Consider the following 21569-nt stretch of genomic DNA (forward strand, 5'->3'; position numbering starts at 1 on the left):
TAGTCAAATTGCTTCGCAGGCATATGCTCCACCGACTTTTGCTGCTCCGACATTCGTTCCATCGAAAATTGCTCCGCCAACATTTTTTTTTCCCCCGAAGATAAGACATATGCTTGGCCAGTTGTTTCACTGATTCTGCTAACGATTGAATTCTCAAGTATAGCTAATAATACTCGACATGAAAAGCCAACCTCGACATTAATTATCATATGATAATTAATGTCGAGGTTACTCGTTCGAATGTTTATCAAGCCAAGGTACGAAACAGGTGTTAAAATCGAAAATGATGGTGATAATAACAATAATGAAAATAATGATAATAATAATGATAATAATAATAATAATAATAATAATAATAATAATAATAATAATGTTTTCCTTTCCTCTTCAATATCTTCCCATCTTAAATTAGAACTAGAAGAACGTTAATCTATTATACGTGTCGTGTATTCTTTTGTTTGCTTGACTCCCAGAAAGCTAGCTTCCTCTCGTCCCATAAGTCTAGCCATTTGACTTTCTTGAAAAAAAAAGTATTACCGAATTATTGTTCAATATCACTATTTCATTTCTTTAATAGAGTCGTCAGCTTGAAGCATAGAGAGACTTAGATTATTGGTTGCTAATTGCTATAGCACAAAGTCCTGCATGGTTTTTTGGCATATTAGAGTTAAGGACTTTGTTGTTGTTGCTGTTGCTACTGCTGCTTTTGTTCATCATAACATAATATGGAGGAAAAAAGTGACGGGCAGGAGGAGAAAAGAAAAGATAGAAACACGTGTTAAGCAAGCTTATTATGGCATCTCTTTCTTTGAATATTCCTGCGATTTTGAATATTGAAACTATTGTAAATCTCTGTTGTCTTATTTCCCTGCTTGAAAATATAATTTCAAGTTTGACGATCGTTTATTATTATTCTTATGCTAGGAACAATCAGAGACTGACTTCTAGGCGTCATCATCATGTGGTCTTTGGTTGTAGTGATTGGTATGATAGTCCCTGCAGACCTAGCATCTCCAGTTGACGCATTTTCTGGTAAAACCGCCATCTCGGAGGACCGAACAATAGACATAGAAGATGCAGGAACTCCAGGAATTTGGAGAAGCAATTTGCCATGGAATTCCTCTACCGAAAGTGACGAGACAACTGCAGGTGATCGACCAAATCTCGACCAATTGCAGTGGGTATGGTTCTTTGAGTGGACGTGGGTGAATGGTCTGGAGATGAGCTGTGCCTTTGTTGGGATACTAGGAAACCTGCTCGTTATCCTCGCATTACGGATGCAAGCAGGAGTCAATAAACATTCGACCGACATCTTCATCGGAGCACTGGCAGTGTTTGATCTACTGACATCCATTTCTATCCTACCCATGCCTTTTGCTGTCAGGGTGCCACTTACGCCAGTTGGTTTGCTCTACTGTAAGTTTGCATACATGCGCTACTTTATGTGGGTCCCAGTCCACATGTCTATTTATACTCTTATAGGAATAGCGATCGAACGCACGATTGCAGTGGTGAGTCCACTGCATTTCCGATCTTACGTCACCACTCGCAAAATTTATTCATACATATCGGCGGTGTGTGTTTTCTCGTTTACATCCTGTCTCTATACTGCTGAAATGACGGTGATTAACAGCAGCTGTAAGCTCCTACATGAAGTCAAGTCCAGTAAAAGAGTCATTTTCTACGTACTCATGATCAGGTTTGGCTTTCCTGTTACCATAATAATCGTGACACAAACGGTGACGGCATTGTCACTACATCTCCAATCACGGCAAGCGCGCAAGAGTCTTTCTCAGGCCTCCTCGGTATCGTCCACTCACATAAGAGCTCGCAACCGTTTGACCAAGCTGACCTTCCTCATTGTCCTGACATACATCTTAACATTTGCTCCTCCTCATTTGACTGCTTTGGTATATGTCCTGCAGGGAAAGGTATACTTGTACCTACGTAGTCGAGTTCACAGCGCTGTGTCTGTGCTGATTTGCATCAACTCTTGCGCCAACCCTTTCATATACGCATCCCAGTACCCAAGGTTTCGAGCTGCCATTAGAAATGTTTTCAAGTGCAAACAAACCGACAACCGGGAACATCTCTTTTCTACGGTGGAAAAGTCATACAATACAGAGAATGTCCACAATCAATAATGTGTGCAAGTGTTCCCACTCCTAATACTATAGGTTTCCCCGGTCAATTTCATTCAAGTTCCTATTTCGAGCATTCGATTTCAACGCATTCCACGCTCGGGGCACTGAATCAGCAATCAAATTCAAAATCCGGTCATTCGAATTCACTATCGGAGCATTCAAATCCACTATCGGAGCATTCAAATTCACTATCGGAGCATTCAAATTTAAAAGAGGAGCACGCATTTCAGCAATGAGCATTCAAATTCATGTCAAGCTGGCGACGGAATCTCGTCGGTCATTCAAATTCGTGAATAGGCAACCATGTTCCGAATAGCTGCATTCAATTTAAAAGAAGGCCAGAATTTCGACCGTTAGTTTAGGGCCGTGTGTGTGTGTCTTTTTCATTTAGCTTTGAATATATGGGGATTTGATTTCATTTTTTATTTTTATTTGATTTATTTCTACTTCATTCCGTTACATCAGATATGATTGTTTACAAATCATTTATGACAAACAGTATATCGACACGTAGTTTTTAGTACAAAACAAAGTACAAACAGCTTAGGGAACTTAAACAGAAGGGTCTCCAAAATAAGCCGAGGCTTGACGGTATGGAGACCCTATACTTAGCTACTCTGGATAGAACAAGGGATAGAGAGAGGGAAGGGTAGGGGGAAAAGGGAAAATTACAGAGTGTATGTGTACCACTCCATCTACTTTACAATAATAGTAATGATAATAAATGAGTCTGCTATTAAAGTTCACACGTTCATGGGCCTTTGCCGTAGAAATGATCGAATATGTATATGAAAAATAGTAATAAATGGATACAAAGCATTCTACATGCGGTTGTCTGACATGAAATAACAAGATATATCGTGGTTAAATGTGCACAGTAATGATAAGGCACACAGTTTGTAAGACACATACATATTATTATGCTCATAAATAATACACATGTGCACCTATCCTATACATACACACACACACACATATATATATATATATATATATATATGAGATTAAAACCTAAAATGGCATTAAAACGCTTTATCCTGGCGAGGAAAGCGCATGTTTTTGAAACAAGACACCAAACAGGTTAGTCATCGCATTCTTCATCAGCGACCAGGATGCGATGTGATGTTAGATTAAAAATCCGTTTCTGAAGCAGAACATACACACAAGGGTATACGTCTGCTCCTGGTCGGACGGATTTCAAAACTAACCTGCTTGCGATGGAATGCGTCTAAACTGGTGGTAGTTGTTGCCACAGTGATGGTAACCGCGCAGTTTGTATGTGCGCGTTTGGCGTAGCAACGACGCATCCATGGACTGGTTCCCTCCACGAAGAGCCAAAGATGAAAGGATGAAATCAGTTTAAAAAACATGACAAACATGAATCCCTGATAGCTTTTCAATGGACTTACATTGCCAACGTCATGCTCCGATTTACTATCACGAAGATAAACGGTTCAGAGACCCACCTCATCTTGTCTTTCACTGACGCAAACTCACACCTCCGGCCCCCATAGAGACATCCCAGCCAGTATAGTTGTGCCTTGTCCGTGATGGAATACTGTATCAGACATTCCTGATAGTCAACGGTCTTTCCCGTAGTCAATCAGACTTTTCCTGATAGTCAATCAGACTTTACCTGATAGTCAACCAGCCTTTCCTGGTAGTCACTGATCAATAACGAACAGAAGTGAATGAGATTAAAACCTAAAATGGCATTAAAACGCTTTATCCTGGCGAGGAAAGCGCATGTTTTTGAAACAAGACACCAAACAGGTTAGTCATCGCATTCTTCATCAGCTACCAGGATGCGATGTGATGTTAGATTAAAAATCCGTTTCTGAAGCAGAACATACACACAAGGGTATACGTCTGCTCCTGGTCGGACGGATTTCAAAACTAACCTGCTTGCGATGGAATGCGTCTAAACTGGTGGTAGTTGTTGCCACAGTGATGGTAACCGCGCAGTTTGTATGTATATATATATATATATATATATATATATATATATATATATATATATATATATATATATACACACACACACACACACACATATATATATATATATATATATATATATATATATATATATATATATATATATATATATGTTGATAAGGTAGTCCACGTGTTGGCAAGATAAAAAGATAAGTAACAAAGCTGCAACAAAGTTCATACTATATTCACCAACGGTTTATTTCTTCACGCAAATTTTCGAGCGTCTCGCCGCCCTTTCTCAATGCTAGGCATCCTAACATCCAGCGCGCATCCTGGCAACAGTGCAATGTTACGTCATAATGAAATGACAATGAGTATAAAGCATACATGAAAAAACTTGGCACTACTGATACAGAAGTAATATTCCTCTGAATACGCAACTGCGGTGGTAATGTAAAAGCAGTGCATTATTTCTTTCAAAATTCAACATAAACTATAAATTAACTTTAATTCTAGTGTATAGATAATCTTTACATAATCTGAAATTATCATGATTAATATAAACATTCGATTTTTTTTTAATCAAACTGAATCGTCACACTGATGGTTATGCAAAATATGTGCAAGCAGTTTACTATTCCTTTCAAACTTCAGCATACACATACATTAACTTCCAAATTCTGGTGAGTAGATAGTCTTTAAATAATCTGAGACTATAGCATGAATATAAAATACGTGAAAAATCATATTTTTCTTCTTTTGATTAAATAGATACGTCACAATACGTATCGGAGCGGAAAAAAGACTGGTTCCAAGAAATGGTTCAAAGGAGCGTCAGCATTAATGATAAGATCTATTGCAGCGGGGTAAGCGGGAGAACATACACAGTGGCGTATCTAGGGAAAACGGCGCCCGGGGCAAGCACGAAAATTGCGCCCCTAATTTCTGAAAAAGTGTTGAACCCCAACCCCATCCCGGTAGGGACTTTAAACCAAGTCCACATGATGCTTTTTCAAGCACTTAAAAGGGATTCTTTTAGGGTGATTTAAATGTAATGAATTTTGATATATTTTGGCGAGAGAGCGCAGCGAGCGAGCCAAAAATTTTTGTATTTCAGCTTACAAAACATGGAATTCTTGTCATTTTTTGCTTACGAAATCTTACAATTCTAATCAAGATTATAGTGACGGCCTTATATAGATAACGATTTATACAAAAAAAAAAACTGAGGACTTGAAAAAATACTCTAAATTAGTGCGCGCGAGTGAGCTGAAATTTGTATGATATAAATATATGACCTCGTCATCATCACGTATTGTTCTTATCTTTTTTATATAAATTTTGGCGAGCGAGCGTAGCGAGCGAGCCGAAAATTTTTGTATTTCAGCTTACAAAACATGGAATTCTTGTTATTTTTTGCTTATCAAATCTCACAATTATAGTGACGACCTTATAGATAACGATTTATACCAACAAACTAAGGACTTGAAAAAATACTCTAAATTAGTACGAGCGAGTGAGCCGAAATTTGTCTATTTCTGCGTCATCATTACGGGTTTTTTTTTTTCTTATCTTTTTTTTGATTTTTTTTTTGCGCCCCCCTCCCCCGTATGTTCGAAACCGTTGGCGTCCTCTTTTGATCCAATCGGCGATCGCTTCAGAACGAATGAAATTGCAGTCGCTGCTCCGTGTAACATTTTTCCTGCTAAATATAAAATGAAATGAGTGAACACAATAGACATTATCATTTTGTCCGCGTCATCGTCACGTTTTGTTCTTATCTTCTTCTCTTTTTTGTACAAATTTTGGCGAGCGAGCCGAAAATTTGTGTATTTCAGCTTACAAATCATGAAACTCTTGTCATTTTTTGCTTATTAAATCTTACAATTCTAATCAAGATAATCATAGTGACGGCCTTCTAGATAACGATTTATACCAACAAACTGAGGACTTGAAAAAAAAATACTCTAAATTAGTATGAGCGAGTGAGTCGAAATTTGTATATTTCCGCGTCATCATTACGTTTTGTTATTATCTTGTTTGATTCGGGGTTTTTTGCGCCCCCCCCCCCGTATGTTCGAAACCATTGGCGCCTTCTTTCGATCCAATTGGCGATCGCTTCAGAACGAAAGAAATTGCAGCCGCTGCTCCGTGTTTTTATCTTGTTTGATTGGTTTTCTGCCCCCCCCCCCACACCATTCTCCCTCCCCCCTCCGGGCGATTTTTCTTCTTCTTCTTCTTCTTCTTCTTCTTCTTCTTCCTTTTTTTTTTTCTTCTTCGTTTTTTTCCCCCGTTTTTTTTGCGCCCCCAAGGAGTGGCGCCCGGGGCACGTGCCCCCCTTGCCCCCCCCCCCCCCCCCTAGATACGCCACTGAACATACAACAGTAAGCGGCGCACCTACTTGTAAAAAGTGTAGTTTGTGAGCCATGATAGATCTATGTTCATGCCCTGTCCCTGGAAGCTTCGTGTGCGGATGATTGTTTTAGTTCTTTCACGTGTCTTTCTTCAAATGCTTCCATGTCCTTGTATAAAATGCAACATTGCAGATCTGTTAGTGTGTGATTTGTTTTGTTGAAGTGTTCTGCGACTGGATGTTGTGTTTGACTTCTAATGATTGTGCTTTTGTGATTGTTGAAACGTTGTCTGAAATTTGTTGTTTCTCCGATGTAGACAGCCAGGGGACATTGCTTGCATGTAAGGGTGTATACTACATTCTTGCTGTTGCAGTCCCCTGACGTCGGATGGAGGGTGTGGCCGGAGCCAAGTGTGATATCTGTATCTGTGATTAGGTGAGCGCATATTTGACATCGTTTGTTTCCACATTTATGATTTCCAGTAGGATTGATTGTTCTGTTGACTCGAGATCGTGTAAGCAAACTTTTCAGGTTGCGTGGCTGTCGTTGTGCATGTAAGGGACGTGCTGTTAACTCGGGAGCTACCGATTGGACTTGTTTGAGAGTAGGCCATTCTTTCCTCACTTCCTTCATGAACTGTTGTGTTGTGGGATGATATGTTGTTACAAAGACTTTGCGTGTGTGTGAGTCTTTGGGTTTCAGATTATCATGATGTAGTAAGGATGAGCGTCTTTTTGCTATCGCGCGGTCCCTACCTGCTTGCACAATGTCTAACGGGTACCCCGCTGCAACGAATTTTTGCCCCAGCTTCAAAGACGCATCCAGAAATTCCTTGTAATCAGAAACGTCTGTAGCGGAGCATTTGACTGTACACAATTGACCTCTTAATATGATTAGGATGGAAGCTGTTGTACTTAAGATACGTCTGTCTGTCCGTAGGTTTGTGGTAAACAGACGTGTTCAGCTTCCCTCCTTCTTTGCGGATAGTCACATCAAGAAAGTGTACTTCTGACCTAGAGCTGTCCATAGTAAATTTGATGTCGGGATGAAACATGTTGAGCTTGGAGTGGAACTCCGACAGCTGTTCGTCAGAATGGGGCCAAATGAGAAAAATGTCGTCAATGTAGCGGACGAACATGCTAGGTTTTAGAGTTTCTTTCGAGAGGAATTCTTCCTCGAGTACGGCCATAAAAATGCTGGCATAAGCTGGCGCAAATTTTGTACCCATGGCAGTACCCTGAGTCTGTAGAAAGCATTCATCATCAAATGTGAAGTAATTATGTTTCAAGATGAACTGGGCAAGACGACAAATGTCTTCTATGGGCATGTCAGAAGAAGGGTCGTGTTTGGTCAAAAATCTACGCAATGCATTAACCCCATCGGAGTGAGGAATGTTCGTGTACAGACTGACGACATCCAAAGTGACTAGAGTGCAATTTGGAGGAAGCTGAATGTTGTCGAGTCTATTAAGAAAATCATTGGTATCTTTTACATAGCTCGAGTTTTGTTATTGTTCTCTCAGTATCAACACTTGAGAAAGGGCGGCGAGACGCTCGAAAATTTGTGTGAAGAAATAAACCGTTGGTGAATATAGCATGAACTTTGTTGCAGCTTTGTTACTTATCTTTATATATATATATATATATATATATATATATATAATGACGACGGGCCGAAAGCTTGACAAATAAAAGGGAGACTAAGATCGAGAGCAACGTCCCGCCTCAGTCCATACGCAACCAACAATGAGGCACCGTGCACGTTCGGGACGCAGGGAACTATCTCTCACACTGTATATATAAAATAAATATATATATATATATATATATATATATATATATATATATATATGTATGTATATATAGATAGATAGATAGATATGGGTAGATAAATAGATCGATATAATTATGTATGCACAAATACATGCATCATGTATCACGTACATGTTAATATACATTTGATTATAATACACAACAATAAAGAAATCAAAATGTTATCCTGGAGAATACTGCTTAAGGAGGTGAAGTTTTATAGCCTTCTTAAGGACGTTCCTCAGTTAAAGTGAAGTCCATGTCATTCTCTTAAAACTTTCCATACCGTAACTTTGACCTATCCGAAGCCCATTATGTAAATAAAACCAAAGGCTCATGTGCTTGTTTTTCTTCTACGGGACTTTGAAGAATATGACTATTAATCTGCAGTCATGTACGAAAATGATAGCGTTACAGGATCTAGACCATGATTGGCATCAAAGTCTGCAATGACAAACCTAAATCCCCATAATTCTTTCAAAATCCACGTTATTTTCTCCAAATTTGCAAGAATTGCAGAAAAGGGTATCCAAAACGAGAAAAGGTTTTAAAGTTAGGGTTTACACTCTCATTCTTGAGCAAGCAGCGCCCTCACGCGGCAGAAAACACCGAAATTTCTCAAATCCTTCTCATCGACTTTTTCTGTTAGGGGTGAGCTAAAGGACAAGGTTCATAAAACTTATGCTTATATTGAAAACCCATGTCAATTTCACGAAACTTGACCACATTGTAGAAGAAGGCTTAAAAATCCAAGAAAAGCAATAGAAAGTGGGGTTAATGTGCTCGTTTTTGTGCTAGCAGCGCCCCCATGCGACATATTATATCATCGTAAGTCCCCAAAATCTGTTCAGGAACATATGCAGGGATGCCCTGACAGGGTGGGTTCATAAAACCTATGCTGTACATTCAAAACCCATGTCAATTTCACGAAACTTGACCAAATGGTAGAAGGCTTACTAATTCCAGAAAAAACAATAAAAAGTGGGGGTTCATGCGCTCGTTTTTGTGCTGGCAGCACCCCCATATGATAGAAATCATCTTAGGACCCCCAAATCTGGTTTTATGTCGTGGGTGCCCTGATTAGGTGGGTTTCATGACTGTCATGCTGTACATTTAAAACCCATGTAATTTTTACGAAACTTTATCAAATTGTAGAAGAAGGGTTACTTAATGCAGAACAATTGTAAAAACGGGGTGGGGGTTCATGTGCTCACTTTTGTGCTAGCAGGGCCTCCTTGCGACAGAAATCATCGTAAGACCCCCAAATCTGATCAGGAACCAATGCAGGGATATACCCTGCTAGGATGCATGAATCTCATGCGGTTCACTCAAAACCCCATTTTCTTTAAAAAAAAAAAAAAAAAACGTGTCACAATTACAGTGATGTGGTGGAAAAATATTCAGAAAGGAAGGTCCGTGTGTGTTTTTGTTATTCACCTATTTCACTTACACAGCCATAATGATATCATGTGGACGCAAGCGTGAAAAACTCCACATTGACATGCTTGTTTGTTTGTTTGTTTGTTTGTTTGTTTGTTTTTACCCACTTGCTGTAATCATGTGCAGAAAGTGATAATGGAGGAAAGAGCATAAGGAAATGGGAGTTTTGGCATTAGTCTGACGGTTCTCCAAAGGAAAGCCAAATCTTAATATAATGACGTTGATTGTAGATTGCATGTGTTGGTTGTTGCAGTGGTTGGTAAAGTGCGTGTTGTGAACCATGGATATGTACCTTGAGTACCACCCCCCCCCCCCGAATAAAAAGATTCTTTGATTTTCCTTTTGTTACACCAGAATACGTAATCAAAAATTAATATCTGAATGGTGAAATTGATAAATACATGTTTGGTAATACTTTCGTGACCTTGTATTTTGTAACAAAAAATTTAAAAAAAGATCTATGGATTGAAAATGGAAACAGCTCAGTTCCACTTCCAAGCTTCCCGATCCCGTCGATCAGTGTCGTGCTACCATGACCATGTATATGCGGCTCGAACCGCTGAACTTTGCGTATGTACGTACAGATTGTAAAGTGTACAGTCGGCACTCGAGCCGAGCGAGCCCGCCCAGCGCAGGCCGCCCAGCGCGGCCGCGGTGGGGAGCTGTCGGGTATCCGTACGTACCACACTCTAGCTCGATCTACACGTAGCAGCTGCTCAGCTCAGCTAGCTCCAGCTAGCTCAGCTCATCACTCGTGCGTGCGCTTCTACGCTCTTTGTTACGTCACTGCCAACCTGCACAGCTAGGATGCGCACGTAACACAACTGAGGAACGTCCTTAATAATACATAGTGGTCATGTCTTTAATTTAGGTGGGAAGGGAATTTCAAGTGTCAGGGCCGGAGTGTCTGATAGAATGAATGCGCGAGTGCAGTTTTGGGGTTAAATAAATGCAAATTTCTGGATTGTGTCTGGTGGGATAAGAGTGAATCTCTGAATTTGACCAAAACATTCTGTTAAATATTGGAGGTAAGAGGTTTGACTTGAGGCAAAACATACATACAGCTTTTTGGAGAAAGTTTATTTCATTTATTTTAAGGGATTTAAGCTGGAAAAACAATGGGTCGGTGTGATCTCGAGAGCGTGCTCGACTGCACGCTCGAATCTTTTTTTTTTTTTTTTTTTCTGCAGGAGAAGTATACGGTCTGTGTTACATTGGGTTGCCCAAATAAATACGATATATACGGCAGGACCAAAGCATTATACAGGGTAAACAATACATGAGTTGGTAAAAAATACTGAAGTTTGGTTAACAAGTCAACGTTTCGGGATACAGGCATAATGTGTTTTACATGATCATCCCATTTTACGTTTTCGTTCATATACACACCGAGAAATTTATTAAGTGTTCTCTTTTCGAGAGATGTACCATCAATATACAATTCGTGTTCTGGTAAGTCGGCTTTTTACATTTAAAATAAATGAAATTAGTGCCAGTATATTACTTTTAAACCATGTAGATAATTTCGGTAATTCTTTGTTGAAAGTAGTAACTAGGTGGTTTAGGTCAGTATGTGAGTAAAACACATTTGTATCATCAGCAAATAATATACAATGTAACATGGATGATGCGTTTGAAATATCATTAATGTAGATTAGAAACAATAACGGACCTAAGATTGAACCCTGGGGGACTCCACACGTTACAGGTAATGTATTGGCGGATACTGAATCAAAGGAAAGAAATTGTTTTCTACATAACAAATAATTTTTATAATAGTGCAGTACCACGAACCCCGTGATGTCGTAGCTTATATAATAATATTTTGTGGTCAAGAGTATCGAATGCTTTGATCTGATCCATTAATATACCAATTGATGTTTACGATTTCCCAAGGCATTCGATAATCTATCGAATAACTGCATTAGCGCGTGATCAGTAGAATGATTAGTTCGGAAACCGAATTGATCAGGATTGAAGAAATCATTCTGACATAAAAATTCATGCAGCCTATTATAAACAATTCTCTCGAGTATTTTGGAGAAACTAGAAAGAATGGAAATGGGACGGCAGTTAATTATACATGTTGGATCATCTTTTTTGTGGATCGGCATTACTTTAGCAATTTTGAAGGAACTTGGAAAAATACCAGAAGAAAGAGATAGATTAAGAATATGGAGTATAGGGAGACAAAATACTACCTATGATCTGTTTAAAGGACAAGTCCACCTTCATATACGTGAGGATTGAGTGAATGAAGAAATATTTGTAGAACACATCAGTGAAAGTTTGGGGAAAATCGGACTATTAGTATTGCCGCATTCACTCAATCCACGTGTCTATGAAGGTGAACTTGTCCTTTACTTAAAAAGTAAGTGGGTGCTAATTTCATCATGACTGGTAGAATAACTATTTTTAAAGGCGCGAACAATTCTTAGTATTTCAATAAAATCAGTGAGGTTTAAGAATAGGTTATTGGTTGTGGCAAAAAAAAAAAATCTGCTAAATCACAATTACTCCTTTCGATTTTAGAGCCCTGTTGTGGACCAATATTATGTACAGAATATTCATTTAAGATATTGCTTTATCAATCATCCGGATTTCTTAGGATATTGCCATCTTTATAAAATGCTTGAGAATCAGATGATGAATTGCTCTTATTAAGAATTTCATTGATTATTTTCCATAAAGTTGCGCTTTTACCTTGATCATTATCTATCTTTTTAGAAAAATACATTTGTTTGGAATGTTTAATAATGCTTGTTAATTTATTTCGATATGTCTTATAATTAAGAACATTTACAGAGATAGCTTGATGGAGACTTATTTTGTACAAAATGTTTGTTTTATTAATAGAATTCAAAATTCCTCTTGTTATCCAAGGTTTTATAGGTTTATTACGTTTTCTCCCGCCTTGGTCTTGGGTACTCTATACTAGTGTTGAAATATATCTCAAATTTTGCCCAGAATAGCTGATATGCTCTTTCAATGTCGTCACAGGTTAGAACATTTTCCCAATCTTCATTCTGCAAATATCTATGAATATGTATGATGAATATTATTTATTTTGCAGTAGAGGTCCACCTGTTCATTGACAAATATGAACTCGGGTTTCGCGAGAAGGAATATACAGGCACATGTCCCTCTGAAAGGACATAAAATGGAGATCCCATGTGTGACAGAGTTACAGCTCTGCATGCATGCAAAAGATCCCACTTCATTTATTTATCGCAAAGAGCAGAGTGTTTAACCCGGTGAAGTGGTCCCACCTTATATCCAACTGGACCCCATAGAAGACCAGCTGTTGCAGCCATCTTCTTAGATAGAAAATGAAACAAACAAACATTAAGCACTGTATATGCCTGCAGACGAGCATGATACGGAAGGTCGGTTGACACCTTCGGGAAAAAAAAATCGACTAGGCCTACATTGAAACTGATAACATGAACATTGTCATACGTCTTATTTGTTGTTTATTGCTATCTTATTGGCTTACTTTTTGCGGGACTATTTGAGATCATTGTGTGTCAGTTTGTCTTTGCTCAGCATGCATGCAGTATCATCAAGAAATATGATTATATTGTTGTTGCGTTTTTGGATGCACTACTGATTGGACCTTACAATTTTGAATTTTTTGAGATGAAAAACAAAGAATACATGAACAGAACAATGTAGAACTTTCAAACAATAATAATTACACTATATGCAGGCATTCATTATGGTGTATGCAATTTCTCCTTTCTCAGAAAAAGTCTCCTCCATTTTCCTAGTTAAATTGATTGCACGAAGTAGGAACTTGATCGCCTGAAAACGAAATTGGAAACTCAAAACAAGTTAATCGGGACTATCACATGACTATCGCGTGAATTTGAATGCACGAGTAGGAAATACAATGCTCGCATTTGGAAATTGAACGCCAAATTGGGAATTTGATTTCACGAAAACGAAATAGAATGCCCATAAATGAAATTGATTCTGAATTTGAATCGATGGATTCTGGATTCTGAATTTTAATGTCCAAATATTTCCGCGTGCGTGCGCTGTGTGAATTTGAATTCACGTTAACTTAATTAAATGACAAAAGTATGAAATTAACCTGGAAAACCTATATTATGTTACGATACGAGTCTGGGCTAATACCCTCGTACATCTATTGTGGAGTTCTTAAAGCAAAACCCTTTCACTGGAAGTCGATTGATGTCAGCGAGATAGAGAATAGTATTATGTTAGTCCTGTTTAGAATTAAATAGAAATGAGACTTAATGTCATACTTACATGTCGTCTGTAAATAATATTTTGCAAAAATTAAAACCATTAAATGTTTTCAATTTTTTTATCATCTAAAAGGAAATATGCCTTATAATGTTGGCAACGTTATCACTAAGTACATTATTTTTGCTCCAGTGATAATTAAAAAAAGTCACTTTACACAAAATGAACGAAACTATGAAGCATTAAAACTGCTACTTACCCTTCCGTTCAGAATAATGATACACAAGCATCCTTCATTCAGCGACAGAATTTCTACTGGGTATTTTCAAGCCCGTGTGTGTGCGTTTCATTCTAATAGCCGAGCTAAAATTCGTTAGTCACACAATGACAAAAGATGAAAATGATTTTTTTTTCCAGTGGCATGGTATATCATTGCCATTCAATGCTAGTAGACTCCCTGCTTTCGTTGTCCTCCTCTGAGAGTGCAGGGGATAACAAAGAATTGAATGGAAAACCCATTAGCGGCATTTCCGTAGAAAATTTCCTATGACAAGGTTAAGGTTCCATATTGATCTTTTGATGTTTCATTCTACGCACAAGAGAAATATAAATTGGAAAATTTGATGGAAATAAAGTGATTGTGCGATAAAAATGAAATAACTGAATAAAAACCGTTTGTTTGTTGTTGTTTTTTTATTCGAGGTACAATCTCTTAGCTTCACCGTAAGGATTCTTTGTTTTTGTTGTTATTGTTGTTGTTGCTGCTGCTGCTGCTACTGCTGGGTTGTTTTTTTTTTTCGGGGGGGGGGGATAAGAAACCAAATAAATAATAATTGTGATCCTCCCCGTAAATCTATACATTCTCCCCTCTCCCCCCCCCCCCTAAAAAAAAACAAATAAGTAAAACGCACACTTACCTACTAACCCACTTACTTATTGCTTTTCCGGAACTATGGTGTGTGGGACCAGCTTACACGCAAACTAAGAACCGTTTTATCTGGGAGGAGGAGCCATCTGCATTCAACCAGCTCTGGGCCCCGTTTCATAAAAGATGTTAGGATGTCAACTCTTGCTGGAATGGCAACTTCCCATAGCAACAGCCAATCAGGAAGCTGCTTTCTTGTTGTTACCATGACTTTTGCCATTCCAGCAAGACTTGTTATCGTATCAACTTTTTTTTTTTATGAAATGGGGGCCTGATCTCTTGTAGATATGATCTAATACAATATCATTTCTGCGCAGAGGTCATTGCGCAACTCGTTCCAATGCATGCGCCTGCGTATTTCAGATGTTTCTCTATTGTGGTACCCGAACTGCGACAATGTTGTGTTCACGGTTTTTGCTTCGAATCCTGTAGGAGTAGATTCCACAATGCTATCAGTCCAAGATGAGGTACAAATAGACATCTTCCGAGAAGTCCAATCCAATAAGACTTGGAGACACTCTCAGCATCGTTTTCACCATAAGCCCGACTCGTGAAGAGAGCCTAAAGTCAGACTTTAACCGTAAGTTGAACTATATTCATTTACAGCTTTTCCATCTACATCCGAAGAGAATTTTAAAAGACATTTTTATGATGTGGAAACTTCGTTCTCTGATACAGCACTCATTACTCGGTCTGTCATCATCATCATCTTATTATCATCATTTTTATTATTATTCTCTTCGTTTTCTTCTGTCTTTCTCGATTTTACCTCTGAGCAAAAGGATACGGTCACAAATTCTAATTTCCATTAATGCATGCACTTGGCTAAATCTGTTTCCATTACTCCTGGTTTGTGAATGTTTTGTGACCCATTTCGTTTATTTCAAGATTTGCCGTAGGCTTTTCCTCTTCTTTTGTTTTTGCTTTTTTTCCCATTTACTTGGTGCATGTCATTAACTTTCCACGGCACCTGAACAATGAATATGAATGTACACCACTGAAAGAATATTAATTTGTATTTTGTTCGTTTGCTTTTATTCTTTTTTTTTTCAAATCACACATAACAATTATATATTATATTTGAGCATAACAGAAGTCGATGCTTATAAGGCTAACCTTAGTATAAAATCATTCCAAAATAATTGAAAAGGAGATCGTACATAGAAACAATTTAAAATTAACTACAATATAACTCGATATATATGTCATTACGACAATGAAAATTTAATTTGAAAGAAAAGGGGATTAAAGGAAGTTGATTTAGAAATTATCGGTTTTTAGTAATTGCAAGGAATAAAAAGCACGAAACTGTGATCAAACCCAGCTGCTTGACACGGATAGAGGCCTTAAGGTAAAATAAGTAAAGGTAAAAAGTGAAAAATAATATGAAGGACGTGTCTACAAAATAGAATTTGATAATCAACCAGACGGGGGATAGGGAGGGGGGACATCATGGGGACCAATCTGAGTCAACAAAACAATACTGCGGTCATTCAACGGGATGACAGTGTTTTGTTTTGTACACTGCTTTGTTTTGTTTTGCTCCAATAACATGTTGCCGAACCTTATAGGTAGCTCAATCTCCCTGCATGCTCAACTGAAAAAAACAATAAAGAGATGATGATACTGATGATTATCATAATAATGATAATGATGATGATCAATATGATAATAACAATAACAATAATACCAATATTGAAAATAATAATGAAAATAATGATTATTATCCATTTCGGAATTCTTTTGGGGGACAAAATGCCTTAATTGAACCCTCCTTCCTTTTTCTTTTCTTTTAACTCGGGATCAATCTTGATAGCAGCGTCGTGCCCTTGGCCTATTGAATAATTTGCTTGAACCATTGTATATCACAGCATTTTCGGATTCCACTTAACCAGTGAAACATAATTATGAATGGAGTGAAGTTTTATACTAATTCAACAGTATTCCAATATTTCACCTCTTCGATGCATTCTTTAAGAAAACAGTGATTACAATTTCGGAATAACATTTAGATGTCGCCAGACTCTTAATAGTTTCACACAAAATTCACAAAAAGCGAACATCATTCAATCAAAAAGCACTTAAAATTCAATTGAGAGTTGTAACCTTTGGCAGGGTAAAGAAAGTATAAGACTTTCCAAGGGAACAAATGCCATTTCCTCGAGAAAAAAAAAAATGTCGATGGAGCAAATGTCGGCGGAACATTATAGTCAGCAAATTGTCAGCAAATATGTCAAAGCAAATTTCGGCGGTGGAAATGTCGTGTCTATAAATATGAAGAAAATTTCAGGCGCTGCATTAATGTCGACGAATCAATGTTGCCAAATCATTTTGTCTCCGGAGCATCGTGTCATGTAACAGTGTTTGAAGTATATTTCTGTTTGCGATATTAGCTATGATGTGATCGTGATTATGATTCAAAATAGACTCATGTAACGAAGTTACTCGACTCCCAAAATACCTGTGTAACACTGTCTATTAGTGACGAGGTTACCTATAACTTTCCTCTGGTGTCAAAGGCTATTGTATTTCCATAAAAGGTGCTTTTTCACAAGTGCCTTGAATGAATACCGTTGAGCTATGACAGACTTGGGACTACGAAGGACGAAGTTGATAGTTTTTTGAAATGTCGAGTTAAGATAATCATGGACACTGGAGTTAACAGTGTATATGTTTGTCATCTTTGTGGAATGAGGAAGGAAATTTATTAGAGGTGTTTTAAACATGAATCTGGCGTACTGTTTCGTATGAAAAATGTCGTTTACTCTTAGTGTTTTCAATTTTAGGAACAACGATTGGAGCTAGGCAGATAATGTGAATTGGTACAAATACGGAGGGCACTTTTTTTGGAGAAGATGAAGTGACTGCATTTTTTGTCAGAATTTACCAATACTATGTTGCAATATGTGATGTACAATGTGATGCACAATCAGGGCATTGTACAAGGCAAGTGGAGACTTTTCTTTCAGAAGAACTTTGAACTTGAACAATTGTAAGCTATCAGAATGTAATATTTCAGCGAGTGCTGGCAAAAGATTTGCAAACTGCAAAATTCGATATGGTAAATATGAATTTGATAAATTTCAAGAATTATGAAAATGCGTTTAGGGAAACAAAACAGCTTATAAGAAGTGCAATCTCTTTCTTTGAATATTCCAGCGCTTTTGATAATTGAAGCTTAATTAATTGTTAATCTCCCTGCTTGAAAACCTAAATACGTCCTTTCAAAACTTAACTCGAGTATAATGATCGTTTATCCTTCTTCTTATTCTACGAAATAACACAGACGGACGCACGCTTCGCCATCATGTGGTCTTTGCTTGTAGCGATTGGTATCATAGTCCATGGAGACCTGGCATCTCCTATGTCTATTGACGCATTTTCTGGTATTAACAAAACCGTCATCTCGGAGGACCGAACCATAGACGTAGAAAGTGGAGGAACTCCAGGTATTCGCAGAAGCAATTTACCATGGAATTCCTCTACCGAAACTGACGTGACAAATCAACCAGGTGATCCACCAAAGCTCGACCAATTGCAGTGGGTATGGTTCTTTGAGTGGACGTGGGTGAATGGTCTGGAGATGAGCTGTGCCTTCGTTGGGATACTAGGAAACCTGCTCGTTATCCTCGCATTACGGATGCAAGTAGGAGTCAATAAACATTCGACCGACATCTTCATCGGAGCATTGGCAGTTTCTGATCTACTGACATCCATTTCTATCTTACCCTTACCTCTTGCTGTCAGGGTGCCGCATACTCTAGTTGGTTCGCTCTACTGTAAGTTTGCATACACGCGTTACTTCATGTGGGTTCCAGTCCACATGTCTATTTATACTCTTGTAGGAATAGCCATCGAACGCACGATTGCAGTGGTGAGTCCACTGCATTTCCGATCTTACGTCACCACTCGCAAAATGTATTCATACATATCAGCGGTATGTGTTTACTCATTTACGTCCTGTCTCTATACTGCTGAAGTGACGGTGGTTAACAGCAGTTGTAGGTTCCTTCACAAAGACAAGTTCACCGAAACGATCATGTTCTACTTACTCATGATCAGGTTTTTCTTCCCTGTTACCATCATGATCGTAACACAGTTGGTAACGGCATGGTCACTCCATCGTCAATCACGCCGCGCACGCAAGGGTCTTTCTCAGGCCTCCTCGGTAGCGTCCACGCACATACGAGCTCGCAACCGTATGGCCAGGCTGACCCTCCTCGTTGTCCTGACATACATATTGACATTTGCTCCTCCACATTTGACTGCATTGGTATATGTCCTGCAGAGAAGGTTGAAGTTGTACATACGCAGTCCACTTCACAGCGCTGTGTCTGTGTTGATTTGTGTCAACTCTTGCGCCAACCCTTTTATATACGCATCCCAGTACCCAAGGTTTCGAGCTGCCATTAGAAATGTTTTCAAGTGGAGACGAGCTGACAACCGGGAACATTTCTTTTCTACTGTGGAAAAGTCATACAATTCAGAGAATGTCCATAATCAATAATGTGTGAAAGTATTCCCACTCCTATATTATGTTACGATTTGAGTATAGTATAGGCTATACCCTCGTACATCTGTTGTGGAGTAAATCAAAACCCTTGTATACTGGAAGTCGATTAATATCAGTGTGGTAGGGAATATTATTATGTTAGTCCTGTTTAGAACTAAACAGAAATGATCGAGACTTAAAGTCAAATCTACATGTCGAGTGTAAATGATATGTTGCAAACATGAAGCTCAGTAAAATCGAAATGCAGAAATGACTTAATGTACCATTCAACCACCCATCAGAGAAATTTGATGAGGAACATTCATTTTTGATTAAATATATAATTTGCTGCTGAGAACCTTTTCCTCAAAATAGCGAAACTTTTCTACCACATATATTGTGGAACTTATGATATGCATCACGATCAAATAGAATCTATGATCAGGGAACGTTGATCCAAAAACAATGTACTCGCAAGTCACTGAGAGTTATTGATTGGACTAGTCCTAGATGTGTGCAACTAGAATGCCGCTAATTATGACGAACAAGGGAAATTTGACCTCTAGGAAACATAATGCAATGGTTGGCCCTTTATGAGGCAATTTGTCCAATTGGATCTTTCGCGACGATGATTAATGATTACATAACGTTGATGATCCCCATGATGATAATGATAAGGCAAAAAAAAAATGTTTGTTTGCCCTTAATTGTCAAAACCCAAGAGGGTCGGTAGGTCGGTTTTTTTTTTTGTTTTTTTTTTGTTTTTTTTTTTAATACAGGGTACCCTTTTTTTTTTCCATGTCAATGCACTCAAAACTCCAAGAGATTCATTCAAATTTACGTCTTGCCAGGGCCCGGTACGCGAGGCAGAAACACTCACTGACAAACACTTTTAACGTTCATCTTTGTTAAATTTTTGCAAACATCTCCAAAAAAGTACCTTCCAGTGAGATGCTGGCAACTGAACTCCAAACAGTTTTGGATGCTGCAAAAGTAGCCATCTTGTGAAGGGCTGCACACTAACCCATTTTTTCTGCAGGTCCGACCTGTCTCTGTCGGACCGGTAAATGCCCCGTTTTACCATTTTTTACAGGTCCGAACGGAAAATTTACCGGTCAACAACGACAACATTAAAAACATTAAATGACTTGCAAACTTATTGTCTTGTTTTTTTATGGATGATAGGCCCCCCCCCCCCATGTACATTTTACAGATTAATATTTTTTTTTTAACTTGCATTATTTATTGCACAAGAAATTTAAAAATAAAGACAGGAAAAAATTAGAATGTTTGTTTGTGAATTAGTGTAAAATGATAATGAACAAAATCAGATTGTATCAAATGCGTTTGTGACTTTTTCTAAACATCAGCGCACGAACTTGCTGCGTAACCTGCTCTTGGTGGTCAGTTGGATTGCGATGATTTAATGAATTATTTTAGCTGTGATATGTTCTGATGCACGCGATACAAGGGGTTCTTTATATTTCTCCCGATAATCTCTTCGCATTTGTGCATGCGTTCTTGAAAGGTACACGACATGCAGGGCCGAATTCGCAATCCTTTTTGCGCCCATTTCCACCTCAAATATTAGCGGGATTGTGACGATTTCATGAATTACTTCGGCTGTAATATTTTACGATGCACGCGCCAAAAGGGGTTGAAAATGCGTCCTTTATTTTTTCCCGATAAACTCTTCGAATTTCGTAAGTGCGTTCTTAAAAGATGTACCACACGGCCGAATTCATGATACTTTTTTTTTGCGCCTATTTCTACCTCAAATGTCAGCGGGATTGTGAAGATTTCATAAATTACTTCGGACGTAATCTTTTGTGATGCACACACCATGAGCTAGAATGGTTGAAAATGCGTTCTTTATTTTTCTCCCCATAATCTCTTCGCATTCCGTAAATGCGTTCTTAAAAGATATACGACACGGCCAAAAATCATGATTCTTTTTGCGCCTATTGTTTCCTCAAACTTCAACGGGATTGCGATGATGAATTATCATTCGGCTGTAATCTTTATGATGCACGGGCCAAAAGGGGTTGAAAATGTGTCCTGTATTTTTCTCCCTATAATCTCTTCGCATTTCGTACATGCGTATACGACAAGGCCGAATTTACGATCCTTTTAGCGCCTATTTCTACATCAAATATCAGCGGGATTGCGATATTTCGTTGATTATTTCGGCTGTAATCTGTTGTGATACATGCACCAGAAGGGTTGAAAATGCGTTCTTTATTTTTCTCCCGA

The sequence above is a fragment of the Diadema setosum genome, chromosome 20, assembly GCF_964275005.1.
Source record: "Diadema setosum chromosome 20, eeDiaSeto1, whole genome shotgun sequence".
Classification (NCBI taxonomy): domain Eukaryota; kingdom Metazoa; phylum Echinodermata; class Echinoidea; order Diadematoida; family Diadematidae; genus Diadema; species Diadema setosum.